Raw genomic sequence first — 23,348 nt, forward strand, 5'->3', positions numbered from 1 at the left:
GAGCAACAAACTCAAAGTAAAGTTCAGGACTCTGCTACAGAAGCGGTGGGGGACACGGCCTCTGGGAGGCGATCTTCAGTTGATTGCCCAAAGGCTTCCGCCAGTAATGGCAAATAAAATCTTGACTTGGAATGTCAATGGTTTGAACTCAGCTCAGAAGAGAAGAAAAATATTTCATTATTTGAAACAATTTAAAATGATGTTATTTGCTTACAAGCATATTAAATTATCAGATCAAAAGTACCTAATAAACTCAAAGTTAGGTAAACATTTTGTTGCTTCAGCTTTGGAGAAAAACATGGCATAGTGGTTTATTTGAGAAAGATATACCAGCCAAGTTAATAGAGGCAGATATTTATGGAAGATATATTGCTATTGAACTTACAATAGAAACAAAAGGACTCTCTTGCTTGGTATTATAAACCAGCAACAAGAAAAATTTTATAGAATGTTATATGATAAGTTGATCCTATGGGATTATAAATCGTATTATATTGGGCGATTGGAATGGAGTAATAGATACACGAAAGGACAAGAGAACTTCTTCCAAGAAGATACCTGCACATGCAAAGCTGCCTAAATCCTTTTTGATATGATAGAAGATTTTGAGTTAAGAGATGTATGGAGACTCAGGAATCTGGAGGAAAGAGACTATACTTTTATCACTGATAGGCATCAATCTTTCTCACGTATTGATTTTATTTTAATTTCTAATGATTTGCTTTTTAGGGTGATGAAAACTAAGATATTTAGATGTTTGTCTGATCATAGTCCTGTTTGGATGGAATTGCAATATGGAAAAGAGGGTAGAAGAACTTGGAGATTAAATGAAAATTTGTTTAGATATCAGGATAATGTAAATCAATGTAAAAAGCAGATGAAAGAATTTTTTGATTATAATTTGAATAATGAAACATCGATAGAAATGGTTTGGGACTGCAGTAAAGCTTTTATGAGAGGTGTATTAATATATCTTAATAATAGACAGAGAAATAAGCAACAAAGACAGCGTAGGTATTTAGAAGAGGAAATCTATAAGAAACAACAATTATTAATACATAACCCATGATCAAAAACTTAAGATGCAATAAAGTTACTACAGAATCAATTTAATATGATAATGGCTGATCAGGTGGCAACAAATATACAATATGCCAAACATAATACTTTTATGCAAATAGACCTGGTAGGTGGTTAGCATACACTTTAAGGAAAAGACAAAAACAACGTACTATAGAAAAATAGAATACAAGGTAAAGAGATATCAACAGGATAAAATTAAAAAGCTTTTTAGAATATTATACAAATTTATATCTTAAAGATAATATATCGAATAGGGATATTGATAAGTATTTGAAGGAATATAAGGTTAAAAATTTAACTTTAGAACAACGGATGAATTGAATGGCTATAACCGGAAAATTATTTTGGTAATTAAACAATTAAAATGGGAAAACTCCTGGTACGGATGGGCTTACAGTTAGTTATTATAGGAATTTACAGGATGAGATGTTAGGTCCACTTAAGGAATTATTTAATCAGATACAACTAGGAGAATTTCATGGAGAACCTCTTTTATTTCATTGATACCAAAGAGGAACAGGATTGTTCTAAACCTGGAATTATAGGCCAATCTCACTTTTAAATAATGATTATAAGATTTTGTTAAAATAATAGCTAATAGATTAATGTTGATTCTGCAGCGAAGAATTCATAATGATCAATCTGGATTTATAAAAGGAGACAGATGAGGAATAATGTTAGACAGATTATTAATTTACTGGAGTACTTAGAAAAGAAAAATTTTATTCAGCAGCATTTATTTTCTCGATGCAGAGAAAGCTTTTGATCGATTGCATTGGGATTTTTTATTTAAATTAATAGAAAAGATGCAATTTGGAGATGGTTTTTTAAGAATAATTAGGGCAATTTATGGAGAGCAAACAGCACAGATTATAATCAATGGTAGCTTAACAGAACCTTTTAAGATTGCGAAAGGAACAAGACAGGGATGTCCTTTATCACCATTATTGTTTATTTTAACTCTAGAACCATTATTGGATAAAATACGAGAAGTAAAGGAGATAGAGGGAGAGTTAGACAGTATGAATATAAGTTGGAGCTTTTGCAGATGATTTGGTGATTACTTTAACAAACCCTATAAATTCTAGTAAATCTTTGTTGGAAATAATTGATCAATATGGGAATGTTTCAGGGTTTAAGGTAAATCAGAAAAAGACAAAAGTGATAATAAAAAATATGGCCAGACAACAGAAAGAAAAATTAGAGGAAGTAACAGGATTTGAAATTGTAAAGAAGGTTAAGTATTTAGGGGTTTATTTCATCAAATGTGAAAGTATAAGAATAACTATGAGGTTTTATGGCAAAAAGTTCAGAAGGAGTTGATTGTTTGGAAAAAATTGCAATTATCATTGCTGGGGAGAATTGCTATTAAAATGAATGTTTTACCTAGATTTTTATTCCTCTTTCAGATGATACCAATAATTAAGAAAGATAAGAATCTTGAGGAATGGCAGAAGGGAATTAACAAATTTATATGGGAAGGTAAAAAAGCTAGGGTTAAAATGAAAATAATTCAAGATTCTCGGGAAAGGGGAGGTTTAAAAATGCCTAATTTTAAATTATATTATGAAGCAGCTGCTCTCTCTGCAATAAGTGATTGGTTTAATTTAACAGAGGACAGAATTTTGAATATAGAAGGTTATGATTTGTTATATGGATGGCATGCATATTTAATTTATGACAAAAAGTGGATAAGGCCTTTAAAAATGTGCTAAGAAATGCCCTTCTGTGTTTGGAAAAAATACTCATAAACTAAATTATAAGGTTCCTATATGGGCATGTCCTAGACATAGAAAATATAAATATAGAACAGAAGCAGGAAATGATTACATATAAAGATCTTTGTATACTGAAAGAGGTAATTTGCAGTTAAAATCTCTGCAAGTATTAAGAGAGGAAGGAAAATTATACTTGGTTTCAATATGAGCAATTACATGCTAGATGGAAGGAGATCAAAAATTGGTATAGAACAGAGAGGAAATTTGGTAAAGCAAATTAGAAATCAGTCTCAGGAACATATAAAGATTGTATAATGTGTTACTTGAAATAGATTCTGAAAGGGACTTGGTAAAGGACTGTATGATAAAGTGGGCACAAAATTTTCAAGCCAATATTATTGGAAACTGGGAAAAATTTGGGTTAGAAATGTTAAATTCAGAGCACAGAATCTGAGGAAAATTTTATAAAATGTTTTATAGATGGCATCTAGATCCTAAAAAATTATCGTGTATGTATCCAGAAATGCAAGCAAAATGTTGGAGATGTAATTGTGATGACGCTACATATTTTCACATTTGGTGGACTTGTAAGGACATAAAGGCCTTTTGGATAAAAATTTGGTGGATTTTATAAAATGTTCTGAAAAGAAGATAAAGTTCCTGCCCATAATTTTTCTTGTTGGGAATTATTACGGATTGTACAGTAATTGAGACTAAATTGATTTTAAATCTAATAACTGCAGCAAGATTACTAATAGGACAATATTGGAAGAAAAAAGAAGTACCAACAATACAAGAATGGATATTGAAAGTTGCCAATTTGGCTGAGATGGCGAAGATATCAGCCTTTTTGAAAGACAATACGCAAGAAAGATACTTAAAGGAATGGAAAAAATGGATTGACTATATTCAACGTAGATATCAGACTAAGAGTTATCAGACTGTTTTTGAATGATTATGATGTATTATTTTTGATTGCTTTTGGGGGAAGTTAGGAATTGATGATTGTAGGGGCATAATTAAGTTGGGAATGAAAACTTTTTAGCATATGTTTGTTTTACTTTTAACTATACCTTGTGCTCGTTCCGGGAAGTCGGGGGGGGGAGGGGGGTTGTGAAGGGAGGGGGGAGGAGGGGGGGAAAGGGGGAAAAAAAAATTTGTAAAACTTTTTGAATAAAAAAAAAAAAAAAAAAAAGCTAGAGGAGTTGCAACACTGATATCAGATAGGGTGTACTTTGAAAAACATAAGGTAATTTTGGATGAAGATGGAAGATATGTAATAATTGTTGGAAATCTTAATGAGGAAAAAGTGACACTTGTTAATTTATATTTACGAATGAAAAACAAAGAGAATTTCTTGAAAAATAACAAAATTTTGGAGAATGAAAGTGTAGGAAAGTAATTGTGGCTGGGGATTTTAATTTAATCAGAGATAAAATAGACAGTACTAATCCCACCCGCTGTGGAGGAGCAAATAAAATGGGGATTTTAAATGTGGATGTGAAGTGGTGATGTGGAGAGAGGTTAAAGGAATTGAGAGAGTATACACTTTTTCTCTAAGATATATAATACATATTCTAGAATTGATTATATTTTTCTTTCTAAAGATTTGTTGAATAATGTGGATAAGGTAGATGTGGAATTTTAAAGATTCTGATCATGCAGAAGTTATGGTGGATTTAGATTTTAATTTTGAGAAAAAAGCTATTGGAGATATGACGAAATTGTATAAAAATGAAAAGGATAAAAATGGATACTTAAAAATTGGAGGAAAGTTGGAGATTAAATGATAACGGGAGGTTAAATTTGAAATTGTTTGGGATGCGATGAAAGCGGTGTTTAGAGGAGAGTATAAAATTATCAAGTAGGAAATATAAAATTATAAAATTAAAATGGAAAGAGATAAAAATCAGATTAAAGAATTGGAAAATCAATTTTGCTTACTAAAGAAAAAAATTCTTCAGGAGCTTAATATGTTAAGAAATAAAATGATAGAAGAAGTTGAGTTAGTAAAAGAAATTTGAGATTTTAAATAGGAATTTTTTGAATTTAGTAATAGAAATTCTAAATTATTGGCAAAGATGGCGAAAGATAAAAAGAAGAGAAATTGGAGTTTTGATAGATGATAGAGGTATAAGATGTTATAAAAATTAGAAATGTGAAGTGGTTAGAAATTTTTCAGAATCTATATTCAAAGAAACCAATTAATCGGGAAAATTGCAAAATATTTAGAAAAGTATGTGGTGAAAATTGATCAAACATATAAGGAATTGATGGAAGAAGATATAACACAAGATGAGATTAATGGAATAATACAAAATTAAAATTAGGAAAGCTCCAGGTGAGGATGGATTACCTGTTGAGTTTTATAAAGAATTTAAAGAATTGATAATACCAAGATTGCAAAAATTATTCAATGGAATATTACATGGTGGGAAGTATCTTACGTCATGGAACAGAACGGTGATATCCTTAATTCCTAAACCAGATAAAGATTTAGAAAGGATTGAGTCCTATCGCCCATCTCTTTAATTAATCAGGATGCAAAGATATTTACTGCCATTATAAGTAATAGATTAAATAGATTTATAGATAGATATATAAGTTATAATCAAGTAGGTTTTGTGAAGGGTAGATACATGAGTGATATTGTTAGAGAGTATTAAATATTATAGATGTAGCTGAATATAATGGTGATAAAATTGGTATAGTATCATTGGATATTTTAAAGCTTTTGATTCTGTACAATGGGAAACTATTAAAGTAATTGTGGAGGCTTTAGGCTTTGGTAATAAGTTTATACATGTTATTTCAAAATTGTACCAAAAGAGCAGTGCAAGAGTGAAGGTGAATGGAATATTAACTGAAGAGATAAAATTAGAAGCTGGTACGAGACAAGGATGTCCCTGTCCCCAACATTATTTTTATTGGCTATGGAAATATTGACAAAATAATAGAAAAGATGAAGAATTACAAGGATATAAGGGTATAAGATAAATTTGTATGCTGGATGATACTTTAATTATTTTGAAAAATGTAGAAAGATCTGAAAAGATATATAAGCATTTGATAGAATTTGAGGAAATGACAGGATTGAAAGTAAATTGGTCAAAGTCAAATTATTGATGGATAGTAATGGTAATGAGTCTGAGAATATGCAAGAGCAATTTGGGATAAGGATTAAAAACACATTGAAATATTTGGGTATAGTGCTTTTACTTAAGGTTAAAGAATTGAAAAAATTTAATTATGATGTGGTGATTAACGAAATTGAGAAGAAGATAGATAAATATAAAATTTTAAAGTTGTCTTGGTTTGGTAGAATTGCAATGTAAGATGATGTTGCTGCCCAAGTTCAACTTTTTATTCGAGATGCTACCACTAAATTTGACAGAGAAAGATATTGAAGGATATCAGAAAAAACTGGATAAATTTTGTAACGGTGGTAAAAGACCTAGATTAGTGAAGAAAATGTGGTATCAAAATCAAAAGGAAGGTGGATTAGGAATCCCCAAATTATTTAATTATTACTGTGCGTATGGTATCCGGATAGTGGTAAAAATATTTAAAGGTGAAGATAATTATTGGAGAGATTTAGAGTTAAGGGATATAGAGAAATTTGGATCAAAGTGGTTTTTAGATAAAGCAAATTTAAAATGTGTAAGTAGAAGTTATTGGTTAAAGGGATTAAGTAAAATGTGGAATAAATTTGTTAAAATTTTAATTCCGGATATAATCTTTTTGGGGGAGACAATTGGAATTTGGCCGATTAAAAATAATATAAAACGTAATGAAGTGATTAAAGAGGAAAATATAGAAATTATTAGAGATTGGATAAAAGTTATGGGAAATGAAAGGAGGAATAAAGAAATTATTGAAAAATTAGGGTTAAGTTGGTTTGAAAAAATACAGATAGAAAAATGGACAAAAAAACTAAAGGAAAATTATTCGATAAATAGATGTGAAACTGAATTTGAATATTTAGTATCTCGGATTATGAAAGATGAAATTGGGCTAAAGGGACTCGTTAGTAGGGTTTATAAGATTATAAATTTTGATGAAAAATTACAAAGAGTGATGAGGACAAATTGGGAAAAAGATCTTAATATTGAAATACCAGAGTCAGATTGGAATGTGAATTGGAAGAGTAGAATTATGAGAACTTTATCTATAAGGATTAAAGAGCATAATTATAAAGTTGTTTGGAAATGGTATTTGACTCCAGTAAGATTGTCACAAATGGATAAAAAATTAGTAAAAATGTTGGAGATGTGAGATGGAATTGGGGACTTATGAACATATGTGGTATAATTGTGATAAGGTTAAAAGTTTTGGCAACAATTGAGAAAATGATATTTGAAATGATGGGGAAAGTAATAACATTGAGAGTGGAAACTATATTATTGTTGGTAATTAAGGAAATAGAATTAACAAAATATGAAAAAGAATTGATTAGAATTATGATTATAATAGGTAGAATTATAATAGCTAGATATTGGAAACTAGATGTGATTTTTAGAATAGAAGAGTGGAATTCTGAAATGTGGAAATTAGCTTTAAATGATAAAATGACATGTGATATTAAAATTAGAAGTGGTGTGTATAAAGAAGATATTTTCTGGAAGACTTGGAAACCATTTGTGGACTTTGCGCTTGGAACATTGGACGCTTCAGTACCTGTACCTCGAGAACGTGGATTTTGGCAATCATGAGGATATATCCGAAGACCCAAATCTTCCTTTTATGTATAGCACAAGGGTGTAATAATGTATTTTCTTTTTGTTTGTTTGTTGCAAAAAAAGTAATAAAAAAAAAAATAACTGCTGGGGGGGTTTGAACTGATTGGTTGGGGGTTTGGCAGTGCTCTGATTGGATGGTGGGGTTGGCTGTGCTCTGATTGGCTGGGAGTGTGTTCTGTTTGGGGGGCTTGGTTGTATTCAGGTTAGTCTGAGTTGCAGGGGATTTGGGTTGGTGAGCTGCATTGCTGTTGTTTGGCTTTGCGTTCTTGGTCGTGCTACATTTTCATGATGGGTATCAGTCTGCTGCATGTATGGATTGCAGGGGTTTGGAATGGCTAATGATGCAGCTGCGTCTGGCTTCTGGTCCATGATCGTGCTTCATCATCGGTGTGGGTTTGAGTCTGCTTTCCGCATGGATGTGTGGTGGTAACATGCTGTGTGGCACTCGTGAGTGTGCCAATCAGAGCACAGCCAACCCCACCATCCAATCAGAGCGTAGCCAAGCCCCCAACCAATCAGTTCAAACTAGCAGTTAAAAGGAAGAAACACCTGCGATCACACATTGCTCCTAGAAGCATGAAGCTGATAACACCAGCCTGAAGATGACGAATGACACTTCGTTGAAACGTTGCCAAGACAATTCCAATTTTACGTGGGAGAAAACCCGAATAACCAAAGACCTACATATATATATACATACATACATACATACATACATACATATCATGACAGCAATGAAGGAATTGCAAGCAATGAACACTGCAATTTCAATTACTTAAATGAGATGCAGAAAGCTTCACTTCCATGACATCATAAGAATGCTAACCCAAATACCCTACTTCTTATCATATCAAAACACAGCTGTTGGGTAATAGGGTTATCTGACAAACAGTGTGTGTTGTTTTATTAGACTTCTGTCTATCTTACGTAAATGCTTCACTGATTTTTTTGGCATTTTAAGCAACACTTAGAAGCACTGAAGAAAAAATGTAATAATAATCACAACAATAATTATGTTAGAAAATATTTGTAACCATTTTAATGTTAAAAGAATTATTTGAAATTTGCCTACATATAATTACAGAAGTTATGGTAAAAAAAAGGCATCAAATTTAACTTCAAATGTTAAAGAAAAACACAACACTGCTACATATTGAATCTTAACTGCAAGCAAATCAAGCTGAAAGTCACTATTTCCATAACATTTGTCTGTCAGATAGTTTGAATGTTGTTCCTAAATTATCTATCTTCTATTATTTACGATAGAATAACCATAGATGCAAAAAGTACTTACATGCAAGATAAAAATCTGGTAGCAATGAGCCTGGAGCTATGTGGTGCAGAATCTTTCGCTAAGCTGGTAAACTTTTTATTAATGTTTCTTTGGTTTTTTTAAAAATCAGTTTCAAAGCGCACATATTTGAATTCAAAATCATCTAAATAGTAGGCATATCTTTCAAAATGAAGCACCGAAGTATTCTGAACATTCAAGGAACAGTAATGTATTGCTACTTCAAAACCCTTAGGTTATATATGACATGCTAAAACATCAGCCAGACTTAGATTCAGTTCACAAGTCTCTTTTCCCTCCTCTTGTGTCAGACGACCCACCCTGTGCTGTAAATGTTGTACCTTGATGAACGTATCTTTTCTTTTATATACACTGAGAGCATATGCACCAAGACAAATTCCTTGTGTGTCCAATCACACTTGGCCAATAAAAATTCTATTCTATTCTCTTCTGAGCTGACCAAATCGAAACACGTAGACATAGAAAATGGTTTGAAAGACAGGACAAGAAAGCATAGTCTGTTACAAATGGTACAGAAAAAAATAACAAGCGGCAGGCATGTAGATATAAGTTGTTGGGGGCGGGAAGTGTCTTGTTTTACCTTCAGTGAACATACTGGATATGGCTCCAGCGTCTTGATGAAATTTGAGGCTGCTTTAGCTGCAGTCAAGGATTCTCTTACAATAGGCTTGTTTTCCTGTAAAGCATGGTCTACTCCCGCCTCCTCTTTCTTCCTGGGTTGGAGAGCTCTTACTACCGAGCACTTGGCGTCTTTCTCCGGGGCTGTTGTCTTACTGCGCGCCTCTTTGTACCAGTGTGCACTGCTCAGTTCTTCGGCTGCAAGGCTATGGTTCTGATTGTTATTAAAACTAGAATATTCCCTTTCTGTGGTTTCCTCAGATTTTTCTAGAGGTAGTGCTTATTGTCTCTTCCTAGATCCCGCCGAGCCGCCAGGTTCATCTGTCCCCTCTTAGAGCCTTTCTTAACCCACTGCTTTGACTTCTTCGATCCTCGCAGTCTCCCCTCTGCTTCTCTCTGTCCACCTGCTTTCCTCACCCCTCTTCTTTTGCCTGTTTCTGTCCGCTTCCCACCCTCTAGCGTGCGGCTGGCTGAGTCTCGCGTCCCTTCTAACGCTTTGTCTCACTTCACTACTATCTGCTTGCGAGTCCCAGCTCTGCCTCTTCTTCCTCTTCCTCAGCTTCCCTTCTCCCCGCCCACACGGCGGACTAGAGACAACATGCTGGTCGCTCTTCCACTTTGCCGTCTCGGCACTCTGCTCTCTTGCGCGTCCGTTCATTATGCCAGAGCAGCAGCTACAACGAAGAGTAGTGAACTGACTCGGCCGCTATTGGGATGGACGAACGGACCAAGGGGTAACCTCCCTTTTTGTTAACTCCACAATCGGAGGTCCACAGGGCAAAGCTAGTTTGTGCTTGTCTGTCTGCGGCGCGCGCGCGCATTTGGCGGCATCCATTCGCCCCCACCTCCCCAGCCGCACACGCGCCCGCCCATCCTCCGCCTGAAGCTGAGATACAAAGCATATGAACATTAATCAGTAAATCCATTACTCTCTGCAGTTTCTTCCGCTCGGTTGTATCTTCGTGTTCTCTTCTCCCATCCCACAAATTTATAAGCCATTCTTCTACCAGAATATTAAAGTAGAATTTTTATTTTAAATGTATTATTACTTCTTCTACTTGCTTTTCCTCCCCCTCCCAAATAAAATTACATTGTATTCCGTTTGATTTGCCCGAATTTTATATGCGTGGTGGGGGGACAGTCACCATCTGTTTTCATTGAGAGGGAGATTATATTTTCTAATAATAGCTATTTTAAATTCATAATTTTGTTTTAAAGATAGCAGCCACATATTGAAACACTTGAGTTCCATAGCATTGTTTATACAGAATCTAAGAGATACAAGATGCTTGGTGTAATGTCTTTTAAATGATAAATAAACATCAAATAATCTATGTAGAATATTTGATGTTCAGGAGCAGTGCAGTTTATAGTGAATTTAGTTCTTAAATTTGGTCTTGCAATTGATCTATTAAATTTTTTCCTGAGCTAGCCTAGAAGAAAATTATATTACTGCTGTTTAAGTATATTGCAATGCACTAATTTTACCAAACCATCAATTTAGAAAAATATATAATTGATTTATCATTTTTGCAACACACAAATATATCATTTATTTAGTCAACTGAATACTTTCGGTATGCTCATTCTGTAACCAGGAAGACTTTCACCTTTTGCTAGTAGATGTAGCAAAATAATAGCTATGCTATGCTATAATAGCCATATCTAGACAACTATATCTAATTGCTAAGGATCAATTACAGAAAACCCAGAAAACCAGTTGCTGAAAGAACACATGTTGTGGTGAATGTCCTGTAACCTCCCACTACAATAATCTGAAAGGAGATAGAATTAATAATTATGGTTATTTGCATTCAGTGATTTAATCATATGAATGATAAATAGAAAGCAAGCATAAAATACTAACGCAATTTTCTTCCCTTTTGCTGAGATTATTATGTAAAAAAAGTTTACTTTGAGAAAACATTGGTGTTTGTTAAATTGTTCATGTGTGATTTATGAGATAGAGGATCAGTCTCTCAGAGCTGACATAGTCAGCTACTTCATAAAGACCTTCACAAAACAAAACAAAACTACAATATACAATAGTCAGGCATGGGAAAGGTTTTGCGGCTCTCGGTGTTTTCTTTTGTGTGGGAAACAGGTCCAAATGGCTCTTTAAGTGTTTAAGGTTGCAGACCCCTGGACTAGCAAAACCCAAATCCTGCAGCCATTTTTCATATGTTTAGTTTCTAGGCCTTTGATCATCTTAGTTGCTCTTCTCTGAACATTTTCCAAAGTCTCAACATCTTTTTGTAGTATGGTATCCAAAACTGGATGCAGTATTCCATGTGTGATCTTATTAAGGTTTTATAAAGCGGTTCTAATATTTCACGTGATCTTGATTCTATGCCTGTTTATACAACCCAGGATTGTATTAGCTTTTTTGGCGGCGGCTGCACACTGCTGGGTCATGTTCAAGAAGATCAAGCTCAGATCTTCAAGTAGAAAATATAGTTATATAAAACTCATAAAGTTTCATTAGTAGAAATTCATTATTAGTAGAATTTTTAAAAAGTCAATAATTAGACAAAACTGAAAATATCCAAGAAGCAAGTTATGAATTTATGGTAATATAATAAAATTCATATCTATAATCCCTATTAATTTATCTCAACATTGCAAAATAAATACAAGAAAAAAATCTTAGGATTACAGTACTGTATTTATAGTTTTAAATTTTAAATAATTATAAATCATAACATGTATCAGAAGATCAATGGAATACCTATAGTCTTGTACTGCCATTAGCAATTATCACTAATAATTAATCTGAATTCAAATATTGACATAAAAATCTATAAAATCCTTTTAGCTTCACCTAGAAGAGTCTCAACATTCTTCTGTAATAGTTGTGGTCCTAAAACCAGTAATCAGAATTTATGTGCTATTTTTATAGATTTTTATATTAAAATTTGTAAATTTAGGGGTAACTCTTTTTACTTGTCTTGTATGGACTATTGTATCTGTTAAATAAAACAATATATTTTGTTGTATTGATCTTTCCGACGTAAACCATTTGGCAACATAATCTAGTTTAGAATCTTGAGCCAACCAAATATCCAACATGCCAATAAACCAAACTGTATATTTTTTAAAAAATTACAATATAAATTGACAAGGCTGCTTCTCTAAAAGATAGAAAAGATGTTACTGCCTACTGGAAAACACAGAGACCCAAAAAATTGTCAGATGAATTTTGCAATTATTTAAAAATCACTTTGATATCTGATGAAGTAAACTGCTGCTGATAAAAGTATATCACAATATCTTTCTTAATATATTTATTTGTAAACCACCCAGAGTCATTCAGGTGATATGAAAAATATAGAAATTTGATAAACAAATAAAATAAACATTTACTGATTTCTAAAACTATCTTTATCCATCTCTTTTTACCCTAATAGACTGCACAATAGCTAACAATATTGTTACAGCCAACAATAAACTACTCAGAACAGAATTTAATAAAATAACAAGCTCCAGTGCAAATAAACTGACTTATTTGCAGCTAAGGAAGTTTAGATATTAAATAATATTTCTATGTATATCTTTAGGTAGGCACATATAAGACTCTTATAGATATTTCAGGAAAGTGCTATCCACCAGAAAAAAAAAGTGACAGAACAAATTGCATTGTCTCTTTTGCCTGTTTTTAAAATGCAGCAATAATGGGGCTGGTAAGCAATGCTGGCCTTATGCATATAGTACAGAAAGGTTAATAAAGAGTTTGTAGATTTCTTGGCTACTTTTCCCTTCCATATTTTGGTAGAAAAACAACAACAACAACAATATTTTGTAACATGGGTGAAGTGAAGTTGGGCAATAGAGGCAAATGCTTAGAAAAGAGGGGTTGATTACCAATCAGGATGCCTAACTAACAAGTTGCAGTTGTGGAGGGATAAGCAAAAGAGACCATGCTCAATGCACATTTTTTCCCCGTGAGCCTGGGAAATATCATTTTGGGTATTTTTGAAAATACATCTAGTATTGTTCTGTAAGCAGTAAATTTATGTCAAACTTTTGTTCAAAAACTTGAATGAAGAAACATAATACTAAGTTATCATTATAAAGTACAGACAAAGCACTGGAAAAGCAATATGGACAATGTTGGTAAAGCATTATGTAACCAGATTTTGGAAGCCAAGTATTCAGTAGTCAAAGCAAAATAGTATGAAGGCATTCCAACAAGTGAAAGTCCATAGCAGCCAAATGCCCAATAAGAAATAGGCATGTCCTAATCTCTGATTATGACAGCAATTACACAGTTTGTCTCCAAAGCCAAAACTTTGTTGGTAAATAAAGGAAAATACAAAAATTATCTGGAACAGCATTCAATTATTTTACATTGCCTCAACTGTGGGCTGGAGATGAGATAGAGGCAATGTAATGAGTATTTGGTGGAAGAAAAAAGCAGTTAACATGCCATATTCATGCTGCAAGTAGGGAAATGTAAAGAACATGATGTTGGCATATCCCTGCTTTAATATTTTTGGTAAAAAATAATAAGAAATATTGGTACTGGATTTATATATTGTAGCTAATAAATGATAGATGACTGTAGGGAAAATGTGAAGCCTACAGTATGAGAATGAATTATAATTTGCGCACATAGCAGGCATGGACTCAACTGTATCTTATTATATGATGGAAATGTAAACTTTAGAATGTATTTAAGATTATCCTGGCAAGAAAATACCATTTTCTTAAATATAAGAACTTCATATGAGTTGTCAAGGAAACAGCCCATGCTTTAGAACAAAACCATGGTGAACCACTCCATCTAGTTCAATAAGGTATTTATTGACTAGAAGCGGCTTTGCAGTGTTTATTTGTTTACTTTCCTAAAAGTGGCAATGCAATCAATTCCAGTATAAAAATATAACTCTCAACAGCTATCCAATCACTATTGGATTATCTGTCAGGCATAAAGAAAGGTCTCATATTTGGAATGTAAAGGGTGCGCTGTAAACCGGCCATAGAATATTTCTCTCCACTCAAATAAATTTAACAGTGCTAGATTATTATGCATCTGAAATACTTCTCTGTCTCTGAATAGTTATCCTGCTTTTTTGCAGTGTGTAAATAGTAATTATTTTTCTTCATGCTCTGATATAAAGAAACCAGAATATAGGTTTTTTTAAAAAATTTAGAAACTCAGAAAAATCACTAATTCATTAAAATAAGATCAGATTTTTAAAAAGGGAAAGGATTTTTTGCTACTACTGTCTCTTTTTGGAGGACATTGCTACACAATTATTTCTCACTACAGAACATTATTTAATATATTTCATATTTTTAACAAATGGATTTGGGTAGGCTTCTTTAGATATTTTTCCTATTGTATTCCATATCTGACAAATATATATGCCTGAAACTCATTTGGCAACTCTTCCCATGAAATTCTAGATCAGCGGTCACCAACTGGTGGTCTGTGAGAAAATTTTGATGGTCCGCAGAAAAATTATTTGCATTTTTTTATATTGCATTAAATCGGGTCCTCAAACTATGACTCCTGGGCCGGATATGTGTGATGAATGTTTGTGTTGCTGCAGAGAGTTTCCCCCTTCGGGGGTCTTTTTGTGTAGGTTGGAGGGGGACAGAAATTCTGACTTGGGGTCTGCTTCAGCCTCCTGGTGTGGGGCTTTGGATGAAGACTGTAAGGGAAGTGATGCTGGTGGTGAAGAGCTGGAGGGCCTTGTTCCAGTGGGTCTGCATCATGCCCTGGAACTGGCTGATCATCTCAGCCCGCTGAGCTTCCAGGCACCAGTATCTGGCCTTGCATTCCCGCAGGTCTTCCCTCTGTTTGGAAAGCCTGTGCTCATAGTCCTCAGTGAGGTGCTTCTGCTGAGCCTCCTTCTCAGTCAGATCCAACCTGAAATGAGCCAGCTGTTTTGCCAACTCTTTCTCATGGCTGCTTAGCTCCAACAATTGCTTCTTATTGGGGCCTTAAGGAGCCCAGGCGGACAGGCAAGAAGTGGCGGGGACAGGAGGCGCGAGTAGAGGCTGGCAAGGTGCCCCTCCATGTGGGTGACATTGAGTTGGTCACGCCCACCCAGACTGTCGTTAGGCAGCTTATATTAGTGGTCCACGGGATTTAAAAGTATGAATTTAGTGGTCCCTGAGGTCTGAAAGGTTGGTGACCCTGTTCTAGATGGTTGTTGAAAAGTTATTCTCAGATCCTACTTAGGCCTTTTGAAAAACCAATGAAAATGTAGACATTTTTAGGATGATTAACAATTGCCTCAATAATAAAATCACTATCTTTTGGACTCAGTTTGACAAGAATATTTGAAACTTTATACACTATAAACAATATATAACTAGGATGTGTTTTACCTTATACTCAAGTCAGCGTCTACAAATTATTTTTCAGTTAGCCTAAGATGAATTATGAGCTCTTAAAAATTAATTACTTATAAAATGATACTTTAAACTCAAGGCATTAAATTAAACATGTTATATTATTAGTCCAGGGATGCAGTGGCTCAGGGGCTAGGACATTGAGTTTGTCGATCGAAAGGTCGGCAGCTCAGCGGTTCGAATCCCTAGTGCTGCCATGTAATGGGGTGAACTCCCGTTACTTGTCCCAGCTTCTGCCAACCTAGCAGTTTCGAAAGCATGTAAAAATACAAGTAGAAAAAATAGGGACCACCTTTGGCGTTCTGTGCACCTTTGGCATTGAGTCATGCTAGCCACATGACCATGGAGACGTCTTCAGACAGCGCTGGCTCTTTGGCTTTGAAACGGAGATGAGCACCGCCCCCTAGAGTCGGCAATGACTAGCACCTATATGCAAGGGGTACCTTTACCTTTATTATTACTCCATTTGCTTAGCAAAATATAAAACAAACATACTCATCACTGCAATTCTCAAAGAAGTCAATATTCTATTCACTGAAGGCAGAGAGGAAAAAAATGGATTTTCTCCCAAATGTTTATTATTTATTTATTTTATTTATTTATTTTTCATATTTATATACCGCCCTATCTCCCTAGGGACTCAGGGCGGTTTACAGGCAAATAAAACATATAAATACAGACTAAAATAACAATTAAAAAACTTATTCTAATAAGCCAAATTATTAAAAACAATATAAATGATAAAAACCCATTAAAAACCAACAAATTTAAAATCTAATCCAGTCCTGCGCAGATGAATAAGTGTGTTTTAAGCTCGCGACGGAAGGTTCGGAGGTCCGGAAGTTGACGAAGTCCTGGAGGGAGTTCGTTCCAGAGGGTGGGAGCCCCCACAGAGAAGGCCCTTCCTCTGGGTGTCGCCAGACGACACTGTCTCGCTGGCGGCACCCTGAGGGGTCCCTCTCTGTGAGGCGCCTGGTCGGTGAGAGGTATTCGGTAGCAGTAGGCGGTCCCATAAATAGCCCGGCCCTATGCCATGGAGCGCTTTGAAGATGGTCACCAAAACCTTGAAGCGCACCCGGAAGGCCACAGGTAGCCAGTGCAGTCTGCGCAGGATAGGTGTCACACAGGAGCCACGAGGGGCTCCCTCTATCACCCGCGCAGCCGCATTCTGGACTAACTGAAGCCTCCGGATGCCCCTCAAGGGGAGCCCCATGTAGAGAACATTGCAGTAATCCAGACGAGATGTCACGAGGGTGTGAGTGACTGTGCATAAGGCATCCCGGTCTAGAAAGGGGCGCAACTGGCGCACCAGGCAAACCTGGTGGAAAGCTCTCCTGGAGACAGCCGTCAAGTGATCTTCAAAACACAGCCGTTCATCCAGGAGAACGCCCAAGTTGCGCACCCTCTCCATCGGGGCCAATGACTCGTTCCCAACAGTCAGCCGTGGACTCAGCTGACTGTACCGGGATGCCGGCATCCACAGCCACTCTGTCATGGAGGGATTGAGCTTGAGCCTGTTTCTCCCCATCCAGACCCGTACGGCTTCCAAACACCGGGACAGCACTTCAATGGCTTCGTTGGGGTGGCCCGGTGTGGAAAAGTACAGCTGGGTGTCATCCGCGTACAGCTGGTACCTCACACCGAAACCACTGATGATCTCACCCAGCGGCTTCATATAGATGTTGAACAGAAGGGGCGAGAGAATCGACCCCTGCGGCACCCCACAAGTGAGGCGCCTCGGGGTCGACCTCTGCCCCCCCGTCAACACCGTCTGCGACCGGTCGGAGAGATAGGAGGAGAACCACCGATAAACGGTGCCTCTCACTCCCAATCCCTCCAACCGGCGCAGCAAGATACCATGGTCGATGGTATCAAAAGCCGCTGAGAGGTCTAATAGGACCAGGGCAGAGGAACAACCCCTATCCCTGGCCCTCCAGAGATCATCCACCAACGCGACCAAAGCCGTCTCAGTGCTGTAACCGGGCCGGAAACCGGACTGGAACGGGTCGAGATAGACAGTTTCATCCAGGTGCAGGGGAAACTGATATGCCACCATACTCTCTACAAACCTTCGCCGTGAAGTGAAGGTTGGAGACCGGACGATAATTACCCAAAACAGCCGGGTCCAGGGAAGGCTTCTTGAGGAGGGGCCTCACCACCACCTCTTTCAAGGCGGCCGGAAAGACTCCCTCCAACAAGGAAGCGCTCGTAATCGCCTGGAGCCAGCCTCGTGTCACCTCCTGAGTGGCCAGCACCAACCAGGAGGGGCACGGGTCCAGTAAACACGTGGTGGCATTCAATCTACCCAACAGCCTGTCCATGTCCTCGGGAGCCACAGGGTCAAACTCATCCCAGACAATATCACCAAGACCGCCCTCAGACACCCCGTCTGAATCGCCGCAATTTTCGTCCAGACCGTCCCGAAGCTGAACGATTTTATCGTATAGATAACCGTTAAACTCCTCAGCACGTCCCTGCAACGGGTCATCCCGCTCCCCCTGGTGAAGGAGGGAACGGGTCACCCGAAACAGGGCGGCTGGGCGGTTATCTGCTGACGCAATGAGGGAGGAGGCGTAGCAACGCCTCGCTTCCCTCAGTGCCACTAGGTAGGTCCTAGTATAGGATCTAACTAGTGTCCGATCAGCCTCTGAACGGCTGGACCTCCAGGAACTCTCTAGGCGTCTTCTCCGGCGTTTCATCCCCCTCAGCTCCTCGGAGAACCAAGGAGCCGGTTGGGATCTGCGCCGGGTCAGAGGCTGCAGTGGCACGACACGGTCTAAAGCCCCAGCCACAGCCCGTTCCCAGGCTGCGGCTAGTTCCTCTACCGTGCCGTGAGCCAGACCCTCAGGAAATGGCCCAAGCTCCGTCCGGAACCTCTCCGGGTCCATCAGGCGCCTGGGACGGTACCAACGTAGTGGTTCTGTCTCCCTGCGGTGTTGAGTAGCGGTCAGAAAGTCTAGGCGAAGGAGAGAGTGATCTGACCATGACAAAGGTTCTGTGACTATGTACTATGGGTGTCCTCTACTTACAACCACAATAGAGCCCAAAGTTTCGGTTGTTAAGTGAGACAGTTGTTAAATGAATTTTGCCTCATTTTACAACTTTTCTTGCCACAATTCTTAAGTGAATCAATGCAGTTGTTAAATTAGTAACATGGCTATTAAATGAATCTGGTTTTTCCATTGACTTTGCTTGTTAGAAGATCACAAAAACTTGTCCTAGGGACAGTGCAACCTTCATAAATACATGCCAATTGCCAAGAACCTGAATTTTGATCATATGGCCATGGGGACACTGCAATGCTTGTAAATATGAAAAATGATAATAGATCACTTTTTTCGGTGGTTTTGTAACTTCAAACGATCACTAAATGAACTGTTGTAAGTTAATGACTACCAGTAATGTACTACTGAAACAATGTCACTGTTTACTCATTAAGGTATAATAAACTATTACTGCTAAAATAGCATTGAGTACTCTCCAAACAGCTGTAACATCTTGGTATAAAATGTATATTTAGGTTTTCTAAAACTATCACTTTATGATAGTTATACTAGAGCCATGATGGCGAACATATGGCACGCGTTAGCCATATCAATGGACATGCGAGCTCAGCTCTGGCGCACATGCACGCGCTGGCCAACTGATATTCAGGCCTTCTGGGCCCACCAGAAGTAGGGAAACAGGCTGTTTCCTGCCTCCAGAGGGCATCGGGGTGGGGGTGGGGAAGGCCTGTTTTTCTCTCTCACCTGGCTCCATAGCCTCTCTATGAGTTTTTGGGGGGCAAAAACAGAGGCAGGAAACTGCTGCCAGAGGACCTCGGGGGAGGGAGGCCGTTTTTGCCCTCCCCAGACTCCTAGAGAGGCCCTGAAGGCTGGATACAGCAAAAAAACAGGCCTTCCAGTCCCACTGGAAGTTGGCAAATGAGCCGTTTTTGGCCTCCGGAGGACCTCCATGGGGTGGGGAAGGCCATTTTTGCCCCCCAGACTCCTAGAAAGTCTCTGAGAAAGCCAGGTAAGAGAGAAAAAAGGGCCTATTGGGCCATCACATGCCAGGAGCGGGGGTAGTGGGGGGGTCATGTGCAGGGGGGGCACATAGAATTATGGATGTGGACATGTGTGTGCATGACCCCCACCCACCCACCCACTCCTGGCATGTGATGGCAAAAAGGTTAGCCATCACTGTACTAGAGGATTCAAGACATGTATGAGAAATCATACACAATGAGAGAAAAATGTTTATACATAGTTTCCTACATTATTGTTCTAATAAAGATGCTAATAAGCAGGATTTCAGGTTACAGAATCTTCAACTTTTAGTCCTTTTTTCAGAAATCATCTAAGTGAAATCAAAGAAAAAGATATAAAGGATTGCCTGAGTGCCACTCTTCGGTGAAAGGGAATAGAAAAATCCATAGTCTGATCTTCAGTTTCTTATCTAAAATACCACCCTCTCATTGCTTAGAAACCACTCTTGCTTGCCAATGCTTTTCTCTAACAAGCATATTTCCCCAAAGGATATTTTGGCTGCATCTTTTTAGGTATAAAAGAAATCCTGAAATAAATAGCAAAAAAATGAACATTAAAAGGATGTTGAACTAAATGCTTTCCTGCTTGCTATGAAACATAATGAAAATGTTCATTTATTTTCTATATTCATCACTCTTTAATATCATATACATTATGAATGTATGAATGGACTATCTTATATTAATGGTATTATTTCATCTCACAATATTGTATATGTCAGCTTTGGAAGCCATATTAGACTGAAGGCTTCAGCACTGACACTTTCCAATGTGTGGGAAAGTAGGAGGGGGGGTTGGTAGAAAGGGCTATTAGACATAATAACATTCTTCCTGCTGGTCAAGGTCAGGCTGAGCCTACATCTGGAGAAGGAGTGGCCGGAGTGATGTCTCGAGATGGAACGGTTGGAGATTGGAGCACGTGATCGGCAGAGGGGTCATGAGGGTGGGGATTTTGGGGTTTGTCTTACTGAAGGAGAAACCCGGATCCCCAGATTTGGATTTCATTCAACTGTGCCAGTTTACCTATGCTAGTAAAAGAACTTTGAAAGATGTTTGCTTTGGAGTCTTTTCTGCAGGAGGAGTTTTCTGGAACTCTGACTGTATATTCACGTGCACAATATTTTCAACTATGAGTCATTCCTGTGGTTTACTGTTAAGACGTCAAATATGCTCAAATGGCACATAAAGAGGAGGAAAAAAGGTGTAACTATAACTAACCATTGATAGATACACAGAATTCATTTTTAAGAGTAAGACTATAATGCTTGAGTTTAGAAATGGACTCACTTCTTTTAGAAAGAAATGACGTTATCCTATTCTTTAGGTAGCCACTCAAGAAATTCATTGTGCCAGATAGCAATAGGACTTAGACTTACAGGTAAAGTGACCAGATTTCAGCGATGGCAAAGCGGGACACCATTGATGGGGTGGGGGCTGCGCATGCGCGCTGAGTCTTGCCATCTGCCTGAAGGAGGAGGAGCGGCTGCTGCTTCTCTGCTCTTCCAGGCAGGCTTGGCTCTCCATGTCTCTCCTCTCGGCTCTTCTCTTCTCGGATGAAGTCAAGCAGCATTTCTCCTCCCTCTCACGGCCCCTTCTCCGCCACTCCCCCTTCTCCGCCTCCTCCTCTTGCGTTGCCGCCTCCCATTTTCAAAATGGGAGTGAAGCAAAAAAAAATCGGGACTTTTTGGAATTGCCGTGGGACAAATTATTAAAAAGCGGGACTGTCCCGCCAAAAGCAGGACGTCTGGTCACTATACTTACAGGTGAAACTCAAAAAATTAGAATATTGTGCAAAAGTTCATTTATTTCAGTAATGCAACTTAAAAGGTGAAGCTAATAGTTGTCAGCCATAATCATCAGAATTATGACAAATCAAGGTGTAAACTATCTTGCTTTGCATGTAATGAATCTATCTCATATATTAGTTTCACCTTTTAAGTTGCATTACTGAAATAAATGAACTTTTGCATGATATTCTAATTTTTGGAGTTTCACCTGTATATATCACTTCACAGTTGCCTTACAGCGATCTTTAAGCAGTTTACAGAGTCAGCCCTAACAATCTGGGTCTTCATTTTACCGGCCTCAGAAGGATGGAAGCTAATGAGAATTGAACTGCTGACAGTCAGCAGAATTATCCTGTAATACTGCATTCTACCTACTATGCCACTACGGCTCTTGAATCCCATATCACCAGGTTCTATAGAATTCAACAAAATCAATGAAAAAAAGAGAAGGGATAGGAGGAAACAACCTACAAAAAAGAAGCAAACTAATGGAAGAAAAGGAAAGGGGAAAAGGCTAGAGGAAAATATTTTTAATAATTACACTGGGACGAACAGCGGCAAAAATAGAGAGGATAGGATGAAGCAAGAGAGAAAAGAAAAGGGGAAAGGATTAGGCACAAAAAAGTTAAATGGTTACACTGAGATCAACAGTGAGGAAATAAGAAAAGTGAGAGGAGAAAAGGGGAATAGATCAGATGGGAACTTAGGGCAAACTAGGTGAGTAAAGGATTTAAAAATCAAAGGAAGGATACAGAAGAAAAGACATAATAATTATAAAAAGAAAAAAATGAAAGAATGGGATAAATGGAGGAAAGAGGTGGATTGCTGGATGGACCAAGAGAAAATAGTTAAAAGGAATAATTAATGGAAAGAAGAAATGGTAATAGGATATATACCTATAGTAATAAGTGAGCTATATTATTATTAATATTTGTGATTGTAATACGAATTAAATGAATTGTATTAATATCAGTATTGTAAAAATTGAATTATGATATAAATTGTGAAATACAAAAAGAATGGTTAATATGACCTTATTATGATGTATTTAGAAGGGGTTAAGATATGGAAATTCAAATAAAATTGAAATTGAATAAGGTATTAATAGAAATTAAGAAAAAGAAGATGATTAAGAGATTAAGATGTTTGTATCTGAAAAAGGTGGTGTGAAAAACAAATCTGAAGAAATATATTGTTTTTAGTAAAATGGTAAAATGATTATTAGGGAAATAAGAAATGATAAATTGGTCCACCTTAGAAAATAATTGACATTAAGAGATAAATGTGAAATATCAAGCTACAATAAAAAAATAGAAACTAAGGATGGAAATAACTATGTTTAAATTAAAGAGTTTCAATGGAATAAAGGAAATAAGAGAAAAAATAATTGATGATTTACAAATGTGGTGGTTTTGAGAAATATATGTGATAAAGGGAGAAATAAGATAATGAAATGAAATAAAATTAAGACTGGAGGTTAGGGCGGATGGTAATATTGAGTCTATATTAAATACTAAGTAGACATAAAAAATAAAAAAGTAGAAAAAAGTATATTATGTCAGAAATTGAAATATATAAATTATATTTGGGAAATACTTATGTTATAAGCTGTATAAATTTTGACTCAGTATATTCAGGAAAAAATGTACTGTTTGTATGTTTGTTTTTTAAAAATAAAGATTTTTATTTAAAAAAAATTCA

Source organism: Ahaetulla prasina, chromosome 4 (genome assembly GCF_028640845.1).
Source record: "Ahaetulla prasina isolate Xishuangbanna chromosome 4, ASM2864084v1, whole genome shotgun sequence".
NCBI lineage: Eukaryota > Metazoa > Chordata > Lepidosauria > Squamata > Colubridae > Ahaetulla > Ahaetulla prasina.